We start from the raw sequence: 23,653 nt of genomic DNA on the forward strand, positions 1-23,653 counted from the left end.
TATGTTGCCTTTTTATATTTCTGAAGCACTATTTATTATTTGATTAAAAGAGAGAAGGTGGTGTAAACTTTAAACTGGACCAGCAATAAAGAACGCTAATATATATATATATATATATATATATATATATATATATATATATTGTGAGGAAAGGGCGGCGTCACCTTTAAGAAATGGCAGCGCCATTGGTGAAACTACACAACCCAGAAACCTGAGCACCAATTGGTAGGGAGGGGTTACTGGGTTTATAAGGAAGCAGGGCAGAACAATCGGGGCGATGTGTGGTCGTGGGGAACACCGCCTGATTGTCCTGCTCAGAGAAGCCTGCAAACTCTGTTTGGTATCAGAAAATATCGTAAGGTAAAGTGAACGCTTGCATTTCGATAATAGTTCAGTATTCAGTTTAAAACCTAGTGCGTTTTTCCTCTTGGTGAGGTAGTCTTTTGTTTTGTTAAGTTTATTTATTTTCTGAAGTGTTTCTAGCTGGAGTTCGTATTAGTTACACAGTATTTAATTTAAAAGGGTCCCCCGGTGTGCCGCGGTGTTTGGTTGTGCGCTGTCACAGCAGCAGTTCTTTTTCAGTGTTGTGTTTTATGACACGGGACCTGGATGTGTATTGATTATTCACGCGCTGCAGGGACAGCTAACTGTACTCAGAAATAACTGAATCACCAGACCTTATTTCAAGACACTGTTTATTGTGGGATGGACATGAGTCATATTGCATATAGTTTACACGGGAAGTGCGGGTACCCTGCTTCTGCACAGGCCAAAGCCTGTAGTATTGTGGTAGTCTTGAAGTAGCTTAGAGAGGGTTGAAGAAGTGAGTCAGTCAGTGGCCCGTACAGGGCAATAGTCTATGGAAGAAACTATTTTATTGTGTAAATATTGTAAATAAACTACACTTACCTGAAAACTCATTGAGCCCGTGCCAATCGGTGGGAGCGAAAAATCACTGACGAGTCGCGTCACACTACCAGTTCTGTTACTATATATATATATATATATATATATATATATATTATTATTATTATTATTATTTATTTCTTAGCAGACGCCCTTATCCAGGGCGACTTACAACTGTTACAAGATATCACATTATACATTATTTCACATATCACATTATTTTTTACATACAATTACCCATTTATACAGTTGGGTTTTTACTGGAGCAATCTAGGTAAAGTACCTTGCTCAAGGGTACAACAGCAGTGTCCCTCACTGGGGATTGAACCCACGACCCTCCGGTCAAGAGTCCAGAGCCCTAACCACTACTCCACACTGCTGCCCTATATAGTAGCCGTGGGGCTACTATATATATATATATATAGTAACACAGCCACTCTCACTCACGTTCGTTTGCCCCAATAAAAACGTGGACCCGACACAAACTTGAGGTTTTAATGCTTTTTACGCACACTTTTAAATACAAAATACAAAAATAAACAAAAACAAAATAAACACCTAGCTCTACTCAAGCACTAACTAAACATACAGGAACACACTATCTATCTATAAACAGGACAGCTAAGCTGTTTACCCGTTAACAAACAAACACACTGTTTTACACACTGTAGCACGACAACACACAGTCCCTTCTGTTTGATTGCTCGGCAGCACCTTCCTGATTCTTTCTACTCAGCAGTGCAGAACAGACTGGCTTTCTCAATTTTAAACTTTAGACTGGAGAGGAGGGTCATAGTGGAAAATGATTGCCCCGAGGGAACACAGTTGTTTCCGACAGGGTCCTGTGGCAGGATGGCTCGCAGTGGTGAGGTGTGGTGACGTCACGGACCATCAAGTAACTGAATCACAACAATGGATGGGCGGGTGAAGCTGAATGCTACGGCACTCAGCGTGTTTAATAAATAAATAAACAAAACAAAAGATTTAAACAAAACAACAAAACCAAAGGGCACAAGGGCCAAACGAATCAGACAGACAAACAAGTAAGTGTCGTGCTGGCTAATCCAGCACGTTTTAGCAATTGTTAAATTATGTCCTCTCTATCTCCCCGTACCTCCTCTCTGTACACCCAACCCCGCAGCACGGACAGCTGCAGGTTCTTATACTCTGGCCGAGGGGTTAACTAGCTGTTAATTATCTTATTACCCCTCGGCCACAGTCTGCACGCGTCTGCACTCTGGCCAGAAAAAGTTTGGGGGTGGTCTCCAGACCTGCCCACCCTTCTTCATGGCCGGCAGCTCCCCTCCGTGGGGCTCCGGCCACCCGTTCTCCTGCAGCGAAATTGCTGCGGGGGGAGCTGGTCTCCTGACCTCCCCCCCCCTTCTTCGTGGCCGGCAGCTCCCCTTCATGGGGTTCCAGCCATAGTATTTCCTGCCGCATGGCAGGACTGGTAGCGACCCCAGGCAAAACAGGACCCTCGAGAGGCGACAGCAGCAGCTGCAGACCCTCAGCAGCCGACGGCAGCAGCAGCGGACCCTCGGGAGCCGACGGCAGCAGCAGCGGACCCTTGGGAGGCGAAGTCGGGGGGGGAGCACCTGGCCATGGAGGCGGCAGCGGGAGTGCCACTTCTCCCTCGTACCCTGTAACTGGTGGCTCTCCAGGCGATGCGGAGCAACAGGCAGCCCCAGGCGATGCAAAGCAGGCATCCTTGGGCAGTGCGTAGCAGGCATCCTTGGGCGGTGCGAAGCAGGGCAGGAGCAGTCCTTCCCATGATGGTGGATGTGGAACCAGCAGGTATTCATGCTCTGCAGGTGGAGGTGGGAGGGGCAAGCAGTCCTCCCACAGCGGCTGAGGTGGAACCAGCAGGCATTCACCCTCTGCTGGTGGAGCTGGGAGCGGCAAGCAGTCCTCCCATGGCGGTTGAGGCAGAACCAGCAGGTATTCACCCTCTGCTGGTGGAGCTGGGAGCGGCAAGCAGTCCTCCCACGGCGCTTGAGACGGAACCAGCAGGCATTCACCCTCTGCTGGTGGAGGTGGCGGAGGCAGTGGCAGCTCCTGCTGCTCTGCTCCTGGCGGTGGAGGTGGTGGAGGCAGAGGCAGCTCCTGCTGCTCTGCTCCTGGTGGTGGAGGTGGCGGAGGCAGAGGCAGCAGGTATTCTTCCTCTGCTGCTGGAGGCCTGGGCGCTGGATGCACGGGCTCCCCCCCTCTGGGCGCTGGATGCACAGGCTCCCCCCCTCTGGGCGCTGGATGCACGGGCTCCCCCCCTCTGGGCGCTGGATGCACGGGCTCCCCCCTTCTGGGCGCTGGATGCTTGAGCTCCCCCCCTCTGAGCGCTAGTTCCTCCTCTTCATAATAGCGGAAGGGACAGTTGGCAAATCGATGCTTCTGGTCTCCGAGTGGAGGCGTGGGTTCAAATCCCACTGCTGACACCATATGTGGCAGGATGGCTCGCAGTGGTGAGGTGTGGTGACGTCACGGACCAGGAAGTAATTGAATCACAACAATGGATGGGCGGGTGAAGCTGAATGCTACGGCACTCAGCGTGTTTAATAAATAAATAAACAAAACAAAAGATTTAAACAAAACAACAAAACCAAAGGGCACGAGGGCCAAACGAATCAGACAGACAAACAAGTAAGTGTCGTGCTGGCTAATCCAGCACATTTTAGCAATTGTTAAATTATGTCCTCTCTATCTCCCCGTACCTCCTCTCTGTACACCCAACCCCGCAGCACGGACAGCTGCAGGTTCTTATACTCTGGCCGAGGGGTTAACTAGCTGTTAATTATCTTATTACCCCTTGGCCACAGTCTGCACGTGTTTGGTAAGGATGCATGACTGTCAGCTAGTTAAATAATCAGTAGCTGATCAGTCATGCATCCTCACAGGGTTTTTAAATATAAATATAAAAAACAATAACAAAAGACGCGGCGCTTTTATCCGCACCGCAAACAAATACAAATAATAATAAATAGGGACGGGACACTCCGCCACAGGTCCATAATGCCTGAAGCCGCAGGTAACAATAGTCTTCCCGAGGGGAATTTAATTTTCCACTATGAGCTGATATTTAATATATTAATCAGTTAAGAAAATAAGTGAGGCAAGGTTGGATAGTAAATATGACTTTATATATTTTGTTTAAATATAGCTGATACAGCATAAGTTAATGTATAAATAACAGAAATAAATAACAGAAAATGTCTTTGCAGTTCATATCGCATAGTTATCAAAGTCTTTTTTGGCGTACAGCTCTCCGTCTGGCTTCCTGACCACTGCATAATACTCTCTTAGTAGTGCTCTTAGATCCTGGCCTTCATATTTGTTTACGTCGTTCAGTTGAATTTATTTGAATTTCAAGTCAGAAAACAGTGACAGTGGTGTTTTAATCACCCTTTTAGTGTTTGGAGCATCTTTCTTTTGTAGTATGTTTTGTAATTAATTTTCTGTCAACTCACAGAATCGCTGTTCAGCAGTTCTTTCACTTTCAGCCATTTTCTCTTGTTGTGAGGAATGCAGGTGAAGGGTGGTACATTCCTTTGAAAAGGGGCGGGATTGACAGTGATGTGAACCAATCACGTTAGAGGGAGTGTGATGAGTCAAAGGGGTTTCGGTCTGTAATTCAGCCTCCCGACAGTAGAAGGCATCAAACCAACTCGGGACTTTCCTTACCAAGGTCTCGTGACCATGACGAAAGTCATTTTTATGAGGTGCGGCACCTTGGTGAGGGGCGGAAGTACGAGTATGTAAATTCCAGCCACTGGAGTCAAGTGAGTTGTAAGGACACTTGTCAGTTGGGGATTGGTGTTCCAATGACTACATGGGCGGGGCTTTGCATACTAAAGGGAACGTGCTACTGTGTTCGGGGTTGGTCCTAGAAAAGATAGGCGGGGTTACTGGGCCTGAGGGAGGCACTAAGCATTGGCTTGGTTTGTTTTTATTTGTTGGCACGGTGTTGGAATATGCACTAACGTCTTCTGTTCTGTTTTTATCCCTTTTATGTTCGGGGATATTGTGAAGAGGACAGAGGAGATTACGAACCCTTCTTTTTGTTATTATCTATTCCAGCACCCCCTCCCTCACGCCATTCTTTTTTCATTTTTTATTTTATCGTGTAACTAATAATATTAATAAAACAAAATATTTGGTTACACGTAAAGTACTGTCTGGACATTCCATTATTACTCACACGCCTCACAGGGAGACTATAGCCCTGTGGTGCACACGCAACAAGAAGAGAGAGATGGGTGAGCTACAGCTATTAGTTTATTTAGCAGATGCCTTTATCCAAGGCGACTTACAGAGACTAGGGTGTGTGAACTATGCATCAGCTGCAGAGTCACTTACAATTACGTCTCACCCGAAAGACGGAGCACAAGGAGGTTAAGTGACTTGCTCAGGGTCACACAATGAGTCCGTGGTTGAGGTGGGATTTGAACCGGGAACCTCCTGGTTATAAGCCCTTTACTTTAACCACTGGACCACACAGCCTACAGCGCATTGTGCGCAACAAATGGGCTGAAACCCAGAAATGCATTGAGGGGCCACTGCAGGAGCTGGCAGTAACAGAAGCCGGCTTGAGGGTTACCAATGCGGGCGAAAATCCAGCGCGGGATGTGGGACGGAACATGGGGAAAACACACGCACTGTCTCCATGAAGCCTGACAGTGAAGCCACCCAGCGGGCGCTGGCAGCGAGGGGAGCCGACTTTGGGGATGTCAACACGGGGTGTACAACCTGAGGCCCCACCCCCACGGAGTACAAAAAGGAGGTCCTGTGGTCACGTGTCAAGCTGGGGAGGTTCGATGGGCGGGGCAGCTGGGAGGCTTTTCATTTTGCAGCCGTTGCGCAAGTAAACAACTGGGCAGAGCTGGAGAAGGGGGGCAGCTGATAGCAGCACTCGAGGGGGAGGCCAGTAACTGCATTCTAACGCAAGCATGGCCACCCCCGGGCTGCAACGCTCCCCAGCCAGCACCAACGCCCCCGGCCACCAACGCTCGCCAGACAGCCCCAGGCTGCAACGCTCGTCAGCCAGTACAGCCACCCCCGGGCTGCAACGCTCGCCAGCCAGCACAACCACCCCCGGGCTGCAACGCTCGCCAGCCAGCGCAGCCACTGCCCTCAGGTGCCAGCGCTCACCAGCCAGCACAGCCACCCTCAGGTGCCAGTGCTCACCAGCCACCACAGCCATCACTGGGCTGCAACACAACCACCACCGGGCTGCAATGCTCACCAGCCAGCACCACCAGCCCCAGGCCAAAATGCTCGCCAGCCAGCACAGCCACCACACTCAGGTGCCAGCACTCACCAGCCAGCACAGCCACCCCCGGGCTGGCCCAGGCTCCTGTACTGGCTTACCCTGATCCAGCCCTGCCTTTCCTCCTCGACACCAACACCAGCGATGTAGGACTGGGGGGAGTCCTGTCGCAGGTAGGAGCTGACGGGGAGCGAGTGGTCGCATATTTCAGCAAGGCTGTCAGCAAGGCAGAGCAGAATTACTGTGTCACTCAGAGGGAGCTGCTGACTGCCGTCCTGGCCATCTAGGGCTCTGGACTCTTGACCGGAGGGTCGTGGGTTCAATCCCCAATGGGGCACACTGCTGCTGTACCCTTGAGCAAGATACTTTACCTAGATTGCTCCAGTAAAAACCCAACTGTATAAATGGGTAATTGTTTGTAAAAATAATGTGATGTCTTGTAACAATTGTAAGTCGCCCTGGATAAGGGCGTCTGCTAAGAAATAAATGATGATGATGATGATGATACTTGTATGGCCACCACTTCATTATCCAGATGGATCACTGCAGTGGCTCCTACAAGGAGTGAGAGGGACAGGTTCCCTGATGGATTGAGGCCCTCCAGGGCTCAATCCATTGGGGAACCTGAAATAAGAGAAAGAAATAAACATGCAAAAAGTGGGTCTCCAGAGAGGGAGACTGGGACAGATAAAAGCAAATACTTAGTAAAGAGTACAGGGTTTCCCCTTGGCTCGTGGAGAGACGCCCTCATGGAGGTGAGACCAAACCGATCAGCCTCCAAGGCTGGGAATCAACTGTTACTTCCCCCTAGGGGAACATAGAGGGTAGAGAATGGGAAAATGGAAGAGAGAGGATAGATTTGGCCAGAGGTTCCTTCTGGCTGGCGGAGAACCTTCCTGGCGGAGGATGAGGCCAGCGCGGCTGGGCCTCTAAGGTTGAGAAGTGAGTATCACTTGCCCCCAATGCAAAGAAATAGAGGTTAAATATTATATGTATGGTTTTTTTTAACTATGATGGGAGGATTAAAGACTAATCTCACCGCTCAGTGGAGAGGAACAAACCCCCCCCCCCCCCTTGCAGTGGGAGAGATGGCCCCAAAGATATATCATGAATAGGAATGGACACGAGGCTCCACTGCAGTGGAATACCTTTTGACATTGGCTGCTGCACCTATACGGAAGGAATAAATGATTTCCATTACACGAGAGTAGATGTTAAGACTTCATGCTGATGTAGGGACGAATTCTGGAGGTTCACCTAACCCCAAACAATTCAATCCGAGGCGCGTTGAGTTAGATCACGTCTATTTATTTGACGGTTAACACACAGATGTTACAGAGCGCTCCGGAGACCCACTCAACCGGCACTTTATCAGTACACAGAAAAATGTGATCTGCCTGAATTCACTTTTACATCAGTATATAGCATTCTCTATTCTAAACTTTGCACCAGTAATATTCTAACACACAGCAGTTAATTCAGTCTTGTACCAATCACCTTGCAGCCCACGTCTGTAACTCTTATCTTCTCTTTTCAACCCTATATCGAGAAAAACAACCATATATGGTCATACCACCAAATGGTGTCTACTGAAGCAGTTAAAACTGGTCCCGCTAGCCTACATTCCATTCCCCACCCATCCTTACACCACTTTACCCCAACCATTATCTATATGAGGCACTCAAAACTTAGCCAACTGCATGAAGTTATAGTTTGCATACAACTTAATATATTTATTCCTTCACTGATTTGAACTCTGCTCTCGCCAAGATAAGCACCAACTAAGACGTAGCTTTACAGTAAACTAATGTGATCCATATGTGTCTCCATCCATATGATGATGTAGATATCCTTCTGTCTGGTGTTAATGGCTGAAGTGTAATGCTGGCTCCAGGGATCAGCTTATTTTGCCTCCCTGGCGCATCAGCACACACAACGGCTGCGATGTTGGCTCCGGGGATCAACCACAGTGCGGCCTCCCCAGTGCATCAGCATGACAACCGTCTGGATTGAGCTAAGTAGGGTACATCTCTGGGGTCTTCAAGTGGGCACCTTCCATCCTCAGTGTTTCGTCGACTAGCCCACGACACCTCAAGAGGGCTCGACGGTGATTTTGGCGTCCCAGCATCACCCCCCTCCGTCCCCCACTCAACTCAGCCCAGCTTACATACCTGTACATCAGCGTTTCTTTCTTTCTATTGTGCTTGAGATCCCCAGCCAGAATCTTTCCGTCTCAACCACAGCCAGTTGCTGCTCCTCTCTGCTGCTTCAGATAAGTTCTTCACTGTGCGACGCAACTCTTGGTCACTGAATCCGACGTCTCTGAGAAACCGGGTTGTAGAGTGTGCCACAAATCCTCGACAACCCACTTCCACTGGGTAAACCCGGACTCTCCATCCTCGCTGTTTCGCTTCAGTGGCTAGTTGAGCATGCCGCAGTTTCTTCCTCTCATATGCCTCATCTACAGCATCCTCCCATGGCACTGTTAACTCTACCAGGTGAACAAGGCGTGCTGATCCAGACCACAAGACAATATCTGGTCGAAGGTTAGTGGTGGCAATCTCAGGTGGAAAAATAAGCCGTTGACCAACATCTGCCAGCATTTTCCAGTCTCTAGCAGCTTCCAGTTGTCCTGGGCGAGGATTGGTTTTAACACCTTTTCTTGGTGGTTGCTCTCCTGGGCGGAGGAATGTTGTCTTTTGTGTGTAATGTTTTGATGGAACAGTTGGCAACTTATTGGTCATGTTACGCTTGTCTTCCAATGCTAAGGCCAAACATTGCAGCACCTGGTCATGGCGCCAAGTAAACCGTCCTTGGCTAAGAGCCACCTTACATCCTGTCAAAATGTGCCTTAATGTTGCAGGTGATGAACACAAAGGACATGAGGGATCCTCTCCTACCCAGAGGTTTAGGTTCTGTGGTGATGGGAGAACATCATATGTTGACCTGATGAGGAAACTGATCCTACTCTGTTCCATTGACCATAGGTCTTGCCAGCCAATCTTGTGTTGTTCCACACTATCCCATCTCATCCATTCTCCCTGCTTGGCCTGGGAAACGGCCTTTATACACCTCATCCCCTCCTCCTGCTTTTGCACCTCGTTGACTACCAGCTTCCTCCTTTGAGCTGGGGCTGCCTTGTGTCGTGTAGGAGCTGAACTGAGACCAAGACCCCCTCTTCCATGCTGAACTTGCCCCATGATATCACTAATTCGAAGGGCAGCCTTTGCATCTTCCACAGCTTTCTTTGCCGCCCACTTTCTTCCAGTTTTCAACACAGGTGCTGCCTCCCTTACGCATTTGTCGCGTGACTCTACTAATGTCATTTCCAGTCTGACCTTGGCGCACTTAAACTCCTCGGTTAGAGCGGAGACTGGTAGCTGCAGTATTCCTTTACCATACAGTCCCACTCTGCTGAGGCAGAGTGGAACTCCCAACCATTTCCTGATGTATGAACTGATTAAAGCTTCCAACTTCTCTACTGTTGTCAAAGAAACCTCGTACACAGTCAGTGACCACAGCAACATCGGCAGTAGACCAAACTGAAAGCACCAGAGTTTTAGTTTGCCTGGTAGAGCGCAGCTGTCTATGCTCTTCAACCCTTCCACTGCTTGTTGTCTAACTTCTCCCACACGAACTGTGTCCTTTAGATCCCCGTCGTACCATCTCCCAAGACTTTTCACTGGCTTCTCAGACACTGGTATTGCCTCACCATTAATGATGAACGTTTTATCTACTACTTTACCTTTAATTATAGAGATGCTCCTTGATTTAGTGGGCTTGAATTGCATTCGTGCCCATTCAATGTTATTGGTTAATTTGCCCAATAACCGATTAGTGCAGGCTACTGTTGTAGTCATGGTTGTCATGTCATCCATGTATGCTCGAATTGGTGGTAGTCGCATTCCAGAAGCCAAGCGCTCTCCTCCTACTACCCATTTTGATGCCCTAATGATTACTTCCATTGCCATGGTAAAAGCCAGTGGAGAAATGGTGCATCCTGCCATTATTCCAACCTCTAGGCATTGCCATGTAGTGCTGAATTCTCCAAAGTAGGCTTTCACTAAATTTGTTATTGTCATTGGTACACTGAAAAAATCAAATGCTGCCCAAAGAAGTTCATGTGGCACTGAACCATATGCATTAGCCAAATCCAGGAATGTCATATGGAGCTCCTTCCTTTCCTTTTTAGCTGATTGAATTTGTTGCCAGATCACATTGATGTGTTCTAAGCATCCTGGGAAACCTGGAATGCCCGCTTTTTGTATTGAAGTGTCAATGAAGCAGTTCTTTAATAGGTAAGTTGACAATCTCTGAGCAATAATGCTGAAGAAAATCTTGCCTTCTCCGTTTAATAGGGAAATAGGACGAAACTGACTGATGCTTGTAGAATCTTTTTCTTTAGGTATAATCGTGAAAAATGTTGAAATACCTATTTTTTGGACCAGGAAATACTGTGAATAAGTAATATTTACCATGGAAAAAATACAGCCATAACGGTATGTCAAGCCTTAATAACATTAAGACATGTCCAGTATCTATGACTATGTTTATCTGTGTCCTGCAACAATGGAAACAGTTTATCCAAAAGTATTATTTTTGTTTACAGCTCAGCAAGCAGCTTTTGAAGGAGCTGTTTTATTATTCTTGCTTGCAATTTCAGGCTACTGGATCATGTCACAGTGTCAGGTTTGCACATACTCTTTTTATTTTATATATATATATATATATATATATATATATATATATACAGTATATATATATATATATATATATATATATATATATATATATATATATATATGTACTCTAAGCACACTCTTAAACTCAGGGAAGACGTTCGGGAGGACATTAAGATGTTTCGGACTCCTGTAAGTGGATTGTTGGTGCACTGGGCTTGCAACATATCCAGTGACGGCAACATATCCACTGACGGCCGCGCTCAAATACACGGGCACGCGCCCAATGTTAGTGAATGGGGCGAGCTGATTATAGCTTAAAATGAGTAACTAATGGTGTAGAGTGGGTTATGCAATTGGGAAAAATGTTAACTATTGTAATGTTAATGATACTAGAGAACTGTAGGTAGTTTAAGCATAATGAAAGTAATTGGCACATGATGATAATGTTTTGCTTGTATTTTATAATGGACCAGTCCAGGGGTGTGGTTATATAGCCAGCCTCTACATATAGGAGAGGTGGGCTCATTTACAGGGAGGCTCTCCAGAAGGTAACAGCAGGATGCTGTGTAGTAACCAATGCTTTTAAAATGAAACTATAGAATAGCTGAGTATCCTGGTTTGGTTAAATGTTTTGTTTTTTTCAATGCAGTGCTGTATTTATTTATTATACTTGAAAACTGTTGTGGACAAAAAGCAACGTTCGTGTGGCACTCAGCACTTTAATAAACTTCTCACGTTTGCACTTTAACCTTGTCTCCTGAAGCCTTTCTGCTCCCAAACATCAGCCGCCCGATATATCTTACAGAGATATTTCTTATATGTAATAGATCACTCATTATATAAACCTTGGATTCCAAACCCCCAAACTTCATTTTCCGCCTGGTACTATAAACAAGTAAGGGTTACCAAGATTAATTACCTTCTCTTTTGCAAGCTTGCGGTATGCCTGACACAGACTGGTAGCACTCTATTTTGACTACAATTCTTACTTTAAGTTAATTTCTGCACTATATTCTCTTAGTTCCAAATTCTTATAAACTTTCTGCTAATACACTTCATATTGTTCTACCTTACAGTAAAATCACAAACCATTATTTCTTTTAATTCAGTTCTAACTGTCCTTACACTATTTGGGTTATTTTCATTTTACTTGCCTTTACTTTACTGGATTGGAATGCTAAGAAGTCTCCATGTATATTTTAGAGATCCTACCTTTCGATAAGAGAGAGGCACCAAACTTCAACATGCTAGCAGGAGTTTCTATCAAAGAACCACTTTACACAGACTCCATCCAATTCCACTAATAACATTGTTATTGGTTACAAAGAAATATTCTTAAACAATAATACAGTGGATTAATAACAAGGTACATTATAGTATATTATTGCAAACTAACACCAGGAATATAGCATAATACATTTATAAGTAGGGTACCTCAACATCTTAGATTCTCCCATTGATGTCAAGCAAGTCAGCCCTGCTCCAGCAGGATTCAACTTCTCTCTCTGGTTCAGCTCTGAGTGGTTCTGTGAAGGCCATGACAGGATAAGGTAGCCATCTTTTCATATCACAGGTATGAAGGACATCAGCCTTCACTTGATACCTGCAAAATATCTGGACACGTCTAGCAGGAATACCTTCTTCATATTCCAGTTTACCCAAATGTGCCCATCTTACAGTATGATCAGTTTCTGCTCTCAATGAGTCTATCAAAGCCACCACAGGTGTGTCTTTAAAAGCCTGATACCTGCAAAAACTTAAATCTTGTTAGCAGGGCTTCCGTCTCTACATTCCCATTCCCATCATCAGTGGGAAGACTTCAAATAAAGTAAACAGTTTCTATCAAAGAGACATCTATCTCTGTTGCATACACCTTTCACTCAAAAAAGGTGATCGCACCTTTTACAAGGGAAGACAGGTTTTAGATTAATTCGTGACAACAGGAAGCTGAATAAGATGCTTGATATCATGGTAGGTCGGAAAAGCAAATGAGAAGAAACAAGGATCAGGTAACACGGCAGGTTGAAGATCTAAGTAGAAAGAGCAGGACCGGGAGCATGCACGGCAGCGCACAGAGATTGCTGCTGAAAGCCTGGTTTGCTGAACAGCTCAAATGGATTCTTTGGGTTAAAGGATGTCCAGAAGGAGAAATTCTTCGAGAATTCAGATTCAGCATTCGAGAATTTGGATTCCGAAGAGAAAGAAAAGTGTGGCGAGCGAGTATATTTTATATCTCAATTGATAATTTGAGATTTAAATGAGTCTACAGGGCTGCGGACACAGCGGGACCAGCAAGGATTAAGGCGGCAGGTCCAGTGGTGTCTAGGGTGATTGGTTAGTGCTGTTTGTCAGGTGTGTAGCGAAACACAAACATAGCGATACACAAACGAAAAACGCAAGACAGAAAACAAGGGCATGACTTGATAGGCAGATATTATTGGCAGGATAGAACAGAGGAGGAGCTCCCCCCCAAATCACACCGAAGGTTACAATAATTCTATCTCATTAGATTTATTTTGTGTTAACACTCAAACATTTTATTTTACAGCTTTTGAGTCTGCAGGTCTGGAGATAAATTAATCTGCAGGTCCAGGTGGTCTTGATCCTTACTAAAACTCCCAAAAAACAAAAGCAGTGGTTTTCACAAAAATAAATGTCTTGATATGTCAAACTTTAAATTGAAGACTCTGAAAGGTTCCTGCATGAACTAGTAACTAGTTCCTGCATTGAACTATTTAATAGACATAAATCATGTTTTTAGGAAAACTGCATCCTTTGTACCATTCTGCATTGTTGATTTAAGAAATACTTTTAATATATTAATGAGAAGCACTTCCTGCGATTTATTTATTTTGGTTGCATGGGAATTTAAAAGCAAATCAGTGATAATTGGCATAATTTATCAGGAGTTAATTTGCACGTGGAAAAGGAGGGTTTTAATTTACATAATATGAATATAGCTCACCTTGAAACAGTACTGCAGGTTTTTAACAAACAAGACTTTGTTAGGAGTAGCAGCTGCACCAGCAAATGCAATATTAGAGCTTGAGTTTGAGCCTGAGATTGACAGATCCCGGCTGCGACACCAATGTTATGGAGAGAGGGTGTACAGGAACAGAGTAAGTTTCCTGGATTTATCAGACAATATAAAAACTTGATTGCGACTACATAGGGCAGCTATTGTTGACCTCTGGCAGGCCCTGTGGGATGACCTTGAATCGCCTACTAATAGGGGCCTTGCTGTGACACTGCATATGAAGGTGTTGGCAGCATTGTCTTTCTATGCCTCTGGTTCATTTCAAAGGGTCACAGATGACTTGATGGGACCCTGTCAATCTACCATCTCTACAGCCATCAATCAGGTCACGGCTGTATTGATAGAGGGTTGATGACCATATCTGTATGCCACTTAATCAAGTTAATCTATTCACTAAATGTGCAGATGATTTGGAACATATGTGCAAATTTCCCTGGCTCCTGTCATGACTATTACATTTTGACACAGTCCACTGTGTTTAATAATTTCAAAGCACCAGATGGCATGTTAGTAGATAAGTACTGTAAAAAGAAAACTAGATCATTCAATATTTGTAGTTATGAAAATATTTGAAGCCTTTTCTATACTAGAGGTTTTCTTTGAGCTTTAGTCACTTGTTTTATTACATTTGTAACCTTATGGAAAGTTTTTGTTTTGCTAAAATGATATACAATTACTTGCATTCTGTTACTACCAAGAAATTGTCAATGTAGCTATAGCCTAATCAGCTGAGCTCTGTACATAATATGACAACTGGCCTCTTGTGTACATTTTTATTTCAAATAAAAAATAAAAACCTAATGTAAATAAACACATTTTGGTATAGAAAAGTTTATACAACATACTATATATTACAGTAAAGTTTTTTTTTTACAAGTGATGGCACATTTTTCACTTCAACAAACATTATTATGATATTGACCCTAATTATGTCATACAAACCCAGTCATTTACTTTAAAGTAATTGTAGTAATAAAACAATTGCATTTTCTCTGCCTTCTTTACAGGAAATTTGTTAGACTTCAAATTCCTTGTTAATTTCACCTCAGCAGTGACTTCTGGGACAAAGCATGTCAGTCAATATGGGAAGCAGCTGACTGGTTATTGAAAGGAAAGAAACCATTGAAGGGAAGGGGACAATTTCACCCTCCAGGTAAAATGACCAAGCAAGTGCAGCACTATCTGAAAGCACTGCTGGCAAACAGAGGTTTAGTACCAGATATCATGTTTTAAAATGAAAATACATCAAAATAAATCATGAATGGAAGTGCACAACAGGTCTGATTTATTTTGTTAGCTACACTTTTAAAATTGCAATACTATTTCATCTGATAAATAAATCCAGACATAACTTCACTGTATTCCAAAACCCTCTTAGTCAGGATGTTCTCTCCATTGTGAATTAATACAATATCTATGCAATACATAGATACGTTTGCTACAACATGTATTTATTTTAAAACTGCACATTTGAAACTAATGTAGCTAATGGAACCGCAAAACAGGTAAAAGGGTTTGATCCACACTAAATGGACAACAATTTTGAATCTTCCCCACCTCACCATCTCAGAATCTTTTGATAGCGCACATGGAAGTACATTGAAAGGTTTTAGGAAGAATCCCAAAATATTAGCTCTAAACTCTCACACATTTGTTATGGGCCTATATTGGTGAGGAGGTGCCTGTGACAGAAAAAAGAAGTACTGAAAAGGGGGCATTTTGAGAGGACATATCTTTCAAAGCTTTCAAGATATTTTTTTTGATATTTGCTACACACACAGAACGTAGAACTGCTCTTGTAATTTAATAATGAGAAATAGCATAAAGGTCTCTGCCCCAAGCTGGCCAGTCATTGGGCGGGACTCTGTGAGGTGTTGGAGCGCTTGTCGGAGGTGGTGTACCAGGTGAAGCTCCAGGCCAGGAGCCGGGTGGTTGCCCACCTACTTTGCCTGGATGCAGGGCCGGCTCAAATACATACATTGTTAGGTTGGTTACAGGCGATTCCGATTGCCTTGAACAGACTGGTCACATTGTGGCAGAAGCAGAGCCCATCTTGACGGGTGAAGAAGCTGGAAAAAGGTTGGTGACGCTTCCTCTGATCTGCGACTTGCACACTTTCATCCAACAAGTTCCACTGCTTGAGCCTAGACGTCAAAAGCTCGGCATTGGACTTGGTGAGACCAAGATCTCTAATCAAGTCGTTGAGGTCTTTTTGGTTGGGATAGTATGGGTTTCTCTCCTCAGCTCCACCTCTGAAATTGTCATCTGGATCTACAACGTCTTCCTCGCTCTCTGACTTGCTGCTCTCTTCTAAAGACGGCTGCTCTCTCTCCGGAGGAGTGGGTACGGGGAGCTCATGGCAGTGTGGCACGGGGCGATGGATGAAGGAAGGTCCGGATACGTGATAGCAGGTGCATTCTTGCCAGTCCAACGTTTGGAAGGGTCCACCATGCAGAAATAGCAGTTGCTTGAGTGGTCAGTGGGTTCCCGCCAAATTCTTGGGATAGCGAACTTCATGGCTCTCTTTTCCCCTCTGTACCATCCAACAAAAATACATTTATTTCACCCATGACTAATGTGTAAGAGATTCTCGCAACATTTTTCATATATGATATATTTTTTCAATAACATTGAAAATTGTAAAACATTTTAAAATTAAAAACTTTTACAATTTTAAAAATTTTAACAAATTTTATAACATAAAATTCCGAGCAACAATTGTCCATCTTACCTTCCAGAGTTTTTTTGCAGTGCTCGCAGGTGAAATGAGGTGCCCAGGGTTTGTCTTGATCCCCGACAGGCATGCCGAAATATGCCTTGTAGGCCTCACACATCTTAGCAGATGCTTCCACTGAGTACTTTTTCGCTCTTGTCTTGATAAATTGGCCGCAGACATAGCAAAATGCGTCTGCCGGATGCTTGCAGCCTCTTGATGCCATCTCAGAAAAATGCAGATATGTATCCACTTAGGCAGCTGGAACTAAACTGAACTGGTGGGCTTAAGGCTCCTGTATTTATACTACTATTTATATTACTGGAAAATTCTAGAAAGTTCTAGAAGTTACTCCAAGTTTACTCTGAATCTGAATCTATCTGGAATGTTCTGGAAAATAGGTAAATTTCTAAATATCACTGTCTTGGTCACAAAAGCAAAGTTTGTGGGGAATAATAGCCATTTTCTATACTTTTGAGGCATAAGCAATTAGGAAATAACACTTACTACCCAGGAACCAAAAAAAAAAAAAAAAATTGTTACACGGTGATTTCAGCCAGACCATTTAGCCGTTCTAGGGTCATGGTAGAATGAAGATAGGTCTTTATGAGCTTCAGTTTTGAGAAGCTGCGCTCAGCAGTGGCTACACTTACAGGCAGAGTCAATAAGACGTGTAACGTGATGCAGGTATTTGGGAATACTTTGGACAATCCATGCATGACAATGAAATCCAGTGCTCCTAGAGCAGTGCATTCCTTTGGTAAGAGGTAAGGAAGGTTGTGTAGCTCGTTTGCCAAGTCAGTTCCATCCACATATGATTTACTGTTGGTGTCGCTGTCTTCTGAGGCCAGATGCAAGTCCATGCAACTCTTCTGGATGTCTTTTTCATGTTTGTTGGACAGTGATGTTAGGTTGTACAGAAACCCAGATGTATTGCTGTGGTCTTTCAGCTGAGTAAAAAGAAGAGTAAAATTATGTCTTACTTTTAATTCACTCTTTTACTGAGCTATTCTTTGGTAAACAGGACATTTTGAAAACACTTTAAAATATTTTCTTTTATTAAGCTTCCTTTTTTAAAAAGGGCAGACAGACAGAACCAATGTAGCTAGATGTGAGTCCTCATGTTGTTAAAAGTCTTACCTTTGTAATTGTAATATAATATTTTATACAGAAAGATGTTCTTTGTCTAACAGGAATAAATCCTTTGAACCAGAAGTACATTTTTAAATGCTTAACACAAAAATTACAAGTAGGAGCATATAATAATTTTGAATGCAATTCATCAATTTATTTAGCATTAATTACTCTCATCTTACAATCTGAACAAAATAAATTTAAGGGGCTTAAATTATAATTATTAATATTCCTGTTCATTATTAGTATTCGTAGTAATCGTAGTCATAGTAATAATAGTATTGCTTAAGGCTGCAGAAATATGTTTACATGGTGGTCACGTATACATAATGTAAAAATGACTATTGTCTACAATATTATATAATGTAAATTATTGCATTGTTTGTGTTTTAGAAACTTTAATATTCAAACTCATATGGAAGAAATGTTGATATGTCAGGACAGCAGTCTTCGCTATTAGCTTCAAGTTAATTTAATCCTCAGATTTTTCACAGAGTTTAGTCAATATTGTCCTGGCAGGAATGTTCCCTGCTTTTTTGGTCACAGGATTTCTAGTGATACCATGTCCTGACAGGAATTGTACCGCAGCCCTTGTCCTGACAGGAATAGATTTCCTTCTTTTGTCCTCAAAGGATTTCTAATGATACCTTGTCCTGACAGGAATTGTACCTCAGAATTTGTCCTGACTGGAAATCAATTGATCAATTGTCCTGATAGGAATTGTACTGAAGATATTTCCTTGTAGGAATTCTACTTGAAAGTTTGTCCTGCCAGGAAATCAGGTGATGCCTCCTTATAATTCCTGTCCGGATAATGTTTTTTCCTGACATTAATGTTTTTTTCCTGCTTTTGTTCTCATTGGATTTCTATTAATACTTTTGTTCTGACAGGAACTCAGTTGATACTTTGTCCTGCGTATATGTGTAATGTATATTAATTTTAAATAATATATATCTGTATAAAGGATTAATTGTTTTGTGTTTCCTCTTCCAGGCCAGTCTGTTCACGACGAATGAAATGCTAATGTAAAAGAAGTGTAAAGTAATGGAGGGGAATGTTATACTAAATTCATTTGAAATATCACTGAGAAAAGAGAAATCAAATGTAGTTAGATCACATTTTGTTGTTCAAACTGAAGATGAAGTTGCCAGCTTCATATATAATAAACTACCAAAAAAAATGGAAGAATGGCAATTTTTGTCAAGTAGTTAGTAAAAGAAACATCTCGTACTACAAGTGTGAAAGGGCCATCCTACATTAGCAAGAGCAAATTCCTGCCCTGCATATGTGTCTTTTTAGATACAGAAAGAAGGAAAAAATTGTTGTCATTATGAGAGAAATGCTTCATCACACAGGGCACAACCTTAACCCTTTGCGGTCCATTTATTCAGCGCCTGTCAGGCACGTCAGGTCTAATTTGTTGTCACACAAGCTGTTTATTTTACACATGCTGTTTAAAAGTAATTTTATTCACAGTAAAACAGGTTTAAAAGGCACTGCATATCAAAAGGACACTCAGTACTGCGTCTCCAGCCCTGCTCCACTCCTTGTTCGATGTATTTATCACATATCTCTTCATAGTAGTGCATACTGATAAATCAAATCTCTCCTGATCACTCGATTTATCACCAAACTCCTCAATAATTCAGTCCAAGTCGTTATTTTATTACTATAACATCTCAAAAAGCTTGGCAAATGTCTGTGATATTCTTTGAGCGCTGGATGAGGAAGCAGTTATCTTGTTTGTTTATGTCCGTGTTATGTCTCTGGTGAAGGGACTATGCGTATTGCTCAGATCCGCCTCCATTTTTTTTTCTGGCTTCTATCGGCCTCTCTTGGCCATTGAAAGCTTTTCTCGGCTTTTTCCGGAGAAAAAAATGACTAGGGATCTGTGTATGACGCCTTTTTGATGATGTCGGACAGGGTCCGACTTGGGACCGCAAAGGAAAAATTGTAATGTTGGACCTGATCCGATATAGGACTGCAGAGGGTTAATAACGGATTTGAAAACTGGGTTCATTTAATTCATTCACATTTTGTTGACTTGATTGAAATGCTACCCACAAGAGGTCACTGTTACAGTAACCCAAAACGTAATTTATTGAAATACCCCAACAGCCAAATGTAGCTTTCATTAGTAAGGAACATATAGATAAACGTGCAGTGCACAATAAATGTATTGCAATGATAAATTACCTGGATACGTATGTACATTCAGAGGACTTCAAACCAACATCAGATTTCTACACAACTTTAAAAAGAGCTCATACACTAGCCTTTGGATGTTACACCATTAAAAAAAAAATTACACCGTTATGTCCTTAAAACAGCTTGCTTGTTGCAGAACAAACTGACCACAAACAAGAGCATGCCAAGAAATGTAAGGTACTGCACAAAAGTGACAAAACAGATATGGAATTCAAAAAATCTAACAGACAGCAAAGGGTAAAAAGCCAAGTCTACACTGCATAATGCATGATACATGCAGCTGATATTTAACATTACACTATTATAATATAGACCAGTGGTTTTCAACTCTGGTCCTGGAGACCTCCTGTGTCTTCTGGTTTTTAATTCCAACTGAGCTCTCAATTACTTAATTAAACCTTTAATTGCACTAATAATTTGCTTAATTAGACCTTGTTAATTTTTTTCAGCTCCAAAACAGTTGCAAGTTCAAGTTACTTATAGCTAACTTTAAACCTGCAACTGTTTAAGAGCTGAAAACAAAAGGTCTAATTAAGCAAATTTAATTGAGGCTGAACTGAATTGAAGTATGTTCTTGGATTGGCAAAAAAACAAGTATGCAGACAAAAAGTACATTCATTTCAATGTGTCATCTTAGAAAAACTAAACTGAGATGGCTCTTAACAACATATATACATGTGGCAAAGTAGTTTGCAGTGTACAGGTGTAGAGGTGATGCAATGCTCAAATAGATGACAAACAACAAAGTTCACAGTCCAAATAATCCTTCATTATTTTGTAATCCAGGTGGTTTGGCAACCGTAAATAACAGTAACTGGCAATACACAACAATGTGTACTGCACAGTTAAAACCATAGGGTTCAGTCCCAAAATAATAAACAGAGTATAAACACACACAGAACACAAACATGATCACAAGTACAAGAGTGAGTGCTAATGTGCAAGTGGTGAAATACAATTTATAGTGAACAGTAGTGCAGTGCTATCCGGGTTTGGTGCTGGCCTTTAGCGACAGTTCCCAGATTGTGTTAGCCACCTAACAATGACAAAAGAGTACAATTAGAATGACAAACAAACAAACACAAAACACTCACAGTCATTACAGTCCTTCAGCAGTTCTTTCACCACCATAAAAAAGACACAGTTCGCTTTGCCACATCCCCTTTTGTACCTTTAGCCACGCCCCCTTCATTAGCGAGTGCAATCGTTTTTCCTCCAATCCGCGATTGCCACATTGCTGCCCATCTGGGGCGATGACTTGGTGTACTGTGGCTCCGCCCCCTTTCTAGATGGCCGACTTCCACCTCCCCCTGGAATGAATTGCCAAACCATCCAGTCTGGGGCACACTGTTCCCTTTACACAGCACCCTCACAGGTCGGGAGGGTGATTTATAACCAAGATTAATTCTTTCACAGTCACAATACAGTATCGGTTTTCTGAAACTAACACATACCAACAAACTTTAGCTGTAACAATCTAAATTCATGTGTAAAATGGTAATGTTGACAGTGCTGTCCCCATCTATAAATGCTTAAATCTTAACTGTGTACAGATAAATCACATAAATACGATATAGAGATGCACAGATCGTGGAGGAAAACAGGGTTTGTACCCCAACATTTAATTATTTACTCTATAGATTTGTGTGACGGGGTGCCCACCCCTTCTGCATATTCATTTATGTATGTATATTATTAGTATTATTATTATTAGTAGTATTATTATTATTATTGAATGTATTTGTGTGCGGGCGGACAAAACCGTCCGTCATTGTTATTTGAGACCGGCGTAAAGCGAAATGTGGTTGGCATGGATGGGGTTGAATTCCCATCCCGAGTAGCTCGTGGGAATGTGGCTGCAATCTTAATAAGGTAATTGTTTAATAGGTAATTAAGGCTCCAGCCACAGTATAAAAGACCCACTCCGGGCTCAGAGTTTAAAAGAGAGTTAGAGGAGTTAGGACCGAGAGCGAATGCTACCCGGAAGTGAACCAAGGTACTCATTTTACTAAAAAGTGTACTTATTGTTTGTGTTATTTAACTTTGGCCAACGAGCCGTTTTGTTTTGATAAAGTGTTTTTTTTCATTTTGTATAAATCTTTCATTTAGTAAACGCAGTGAGCGCAGCCATAGCGCTTCAGTTTCACCCCGAAGAACCTGTGTTTGGTGTCATTTCCCTGGTCTGACGTCACCCTTGCAGCCCTCACTGCCACACCTTGCTTTTTAATTTGAGCCCAGACAATTAATTTAAACTTTTGTTACGCGAAGCATGAGTAAGAAGTACTAAGTTAAGTTACTCTAAATCTAACCCTAACCATTATTTAGCTTAAGTTATTGAGAATATCAGACTCTGGGGATATGGGGGCGTTTGTATGTTCATTCATTCATCCGTCTGTTTGTCATACTTACATTTTTGCATATAGCTGGAGAATTACTTATTAAATTCTGATTAAACATTCATAGCTAATTCTTACTTTATACAGTTCTCTAATACTGTAGATATATGTCATGGTCATCATCATCATTTTTTATTTATTTTTTTATCATACTGATAGCCATAATTTAGAATTTACAGTTGTGACTGGGGATGTATGTACAAGACATAAATCATATTCGAGGACTTATTTTATTTTCGTATGGAGGGATCTTTTTAAAGACGTTCACAACATAGAATTGCTGCCGGTTTCTCTTTCAGATCACAGCGTACTCGTCTGTACTCACTTGGGCCACCAGATGGCGCTTTAACACCACTTTGCTGGAGAATGATGATCTTTCAGGTCAGAATTTGAAAACCAGCTATCAGAATTTTTAAACTTCAACAGAAATTTGGTTGATGATCCACATGTGTTGTGGGATTCAATTAAAGGATTTATCAGGAATAGTACTTCATAATTTGCTTCAGACCTTAGTAAGTTGCAACTTAACAGAATTAAGGAATTGAAAACCAAGTTACCATTTCTAGAAAATACTTTGCATTCTAATTTCTCTGCTAACACTGCGCTGGAACGTGATTCAATTAGAAAAGATCTTAATCTTTCACTCAGGCATTGGGCTGAATTCTTTATTCATAGAGCTAGACAGCACTATTATTTCAAAGGCTCGAGACCCAGTCATCTTCTAGCCTTGAGACTCCGGGCTAACAAGCACTTCACAAACATTATGTCTGTTAATTCTCCGAAGGGAGATATACTGTCAGACCCTGTACAAATAAATTCAGCATTTCGCTCCTTTCATTCCAAACTTTATAGTTCCGATATTCCTCATGACAAAGATAAATGCATGCGGTTTCTTCAGAAGTTGCAAGACGCTGTTCAAGATATGAATAAGGGTAAATCCCCAGGATTCGATGGCATTCCTCCGGAATTTTTTCTGACTTTTTGGTCTCAGTTAGGTCCTCTTTTGCTTGATATGATGCATTTTGCAGTTGAGAAGGGCTTTTTAACTAGAGATGTTACTACTGCTATTGTCTCCCTATTATTAAAAAAAAATAAAGATCCCATTGATTGCGCCAGTTAAATTGTGACTCAAAGTTATATGTTAAGGTGTTTGCACACCGACTTGAAGCCTATATGACTAAATTGATTCACCATGACCAGACTGGATTTATTAAAACCCAATTGGCATCTGATAACATTCGTTGCCTGCTTCATATTATTCATGCTGCGGCAGACATAAAGCCCCAATACACCATGTTATCTCTGGATGCGGAGAAAGCT

The sequence above is a fragment of the Acipenser ruthenus genome, chromosome 5 (genome assembly GCF_902713425.1).
Source record: "Acipenser ruthenus chromosome 5, fAciRut3.2 maternal haplotype, whole genome shotgun sequence".
Taxonomy (NCBI): Eukaryota; Metazoa; Chordata; class Actinopteri; order Acipenseriformes; family Acipenseridae; genus Acipenser; species Acipenser ruthenus.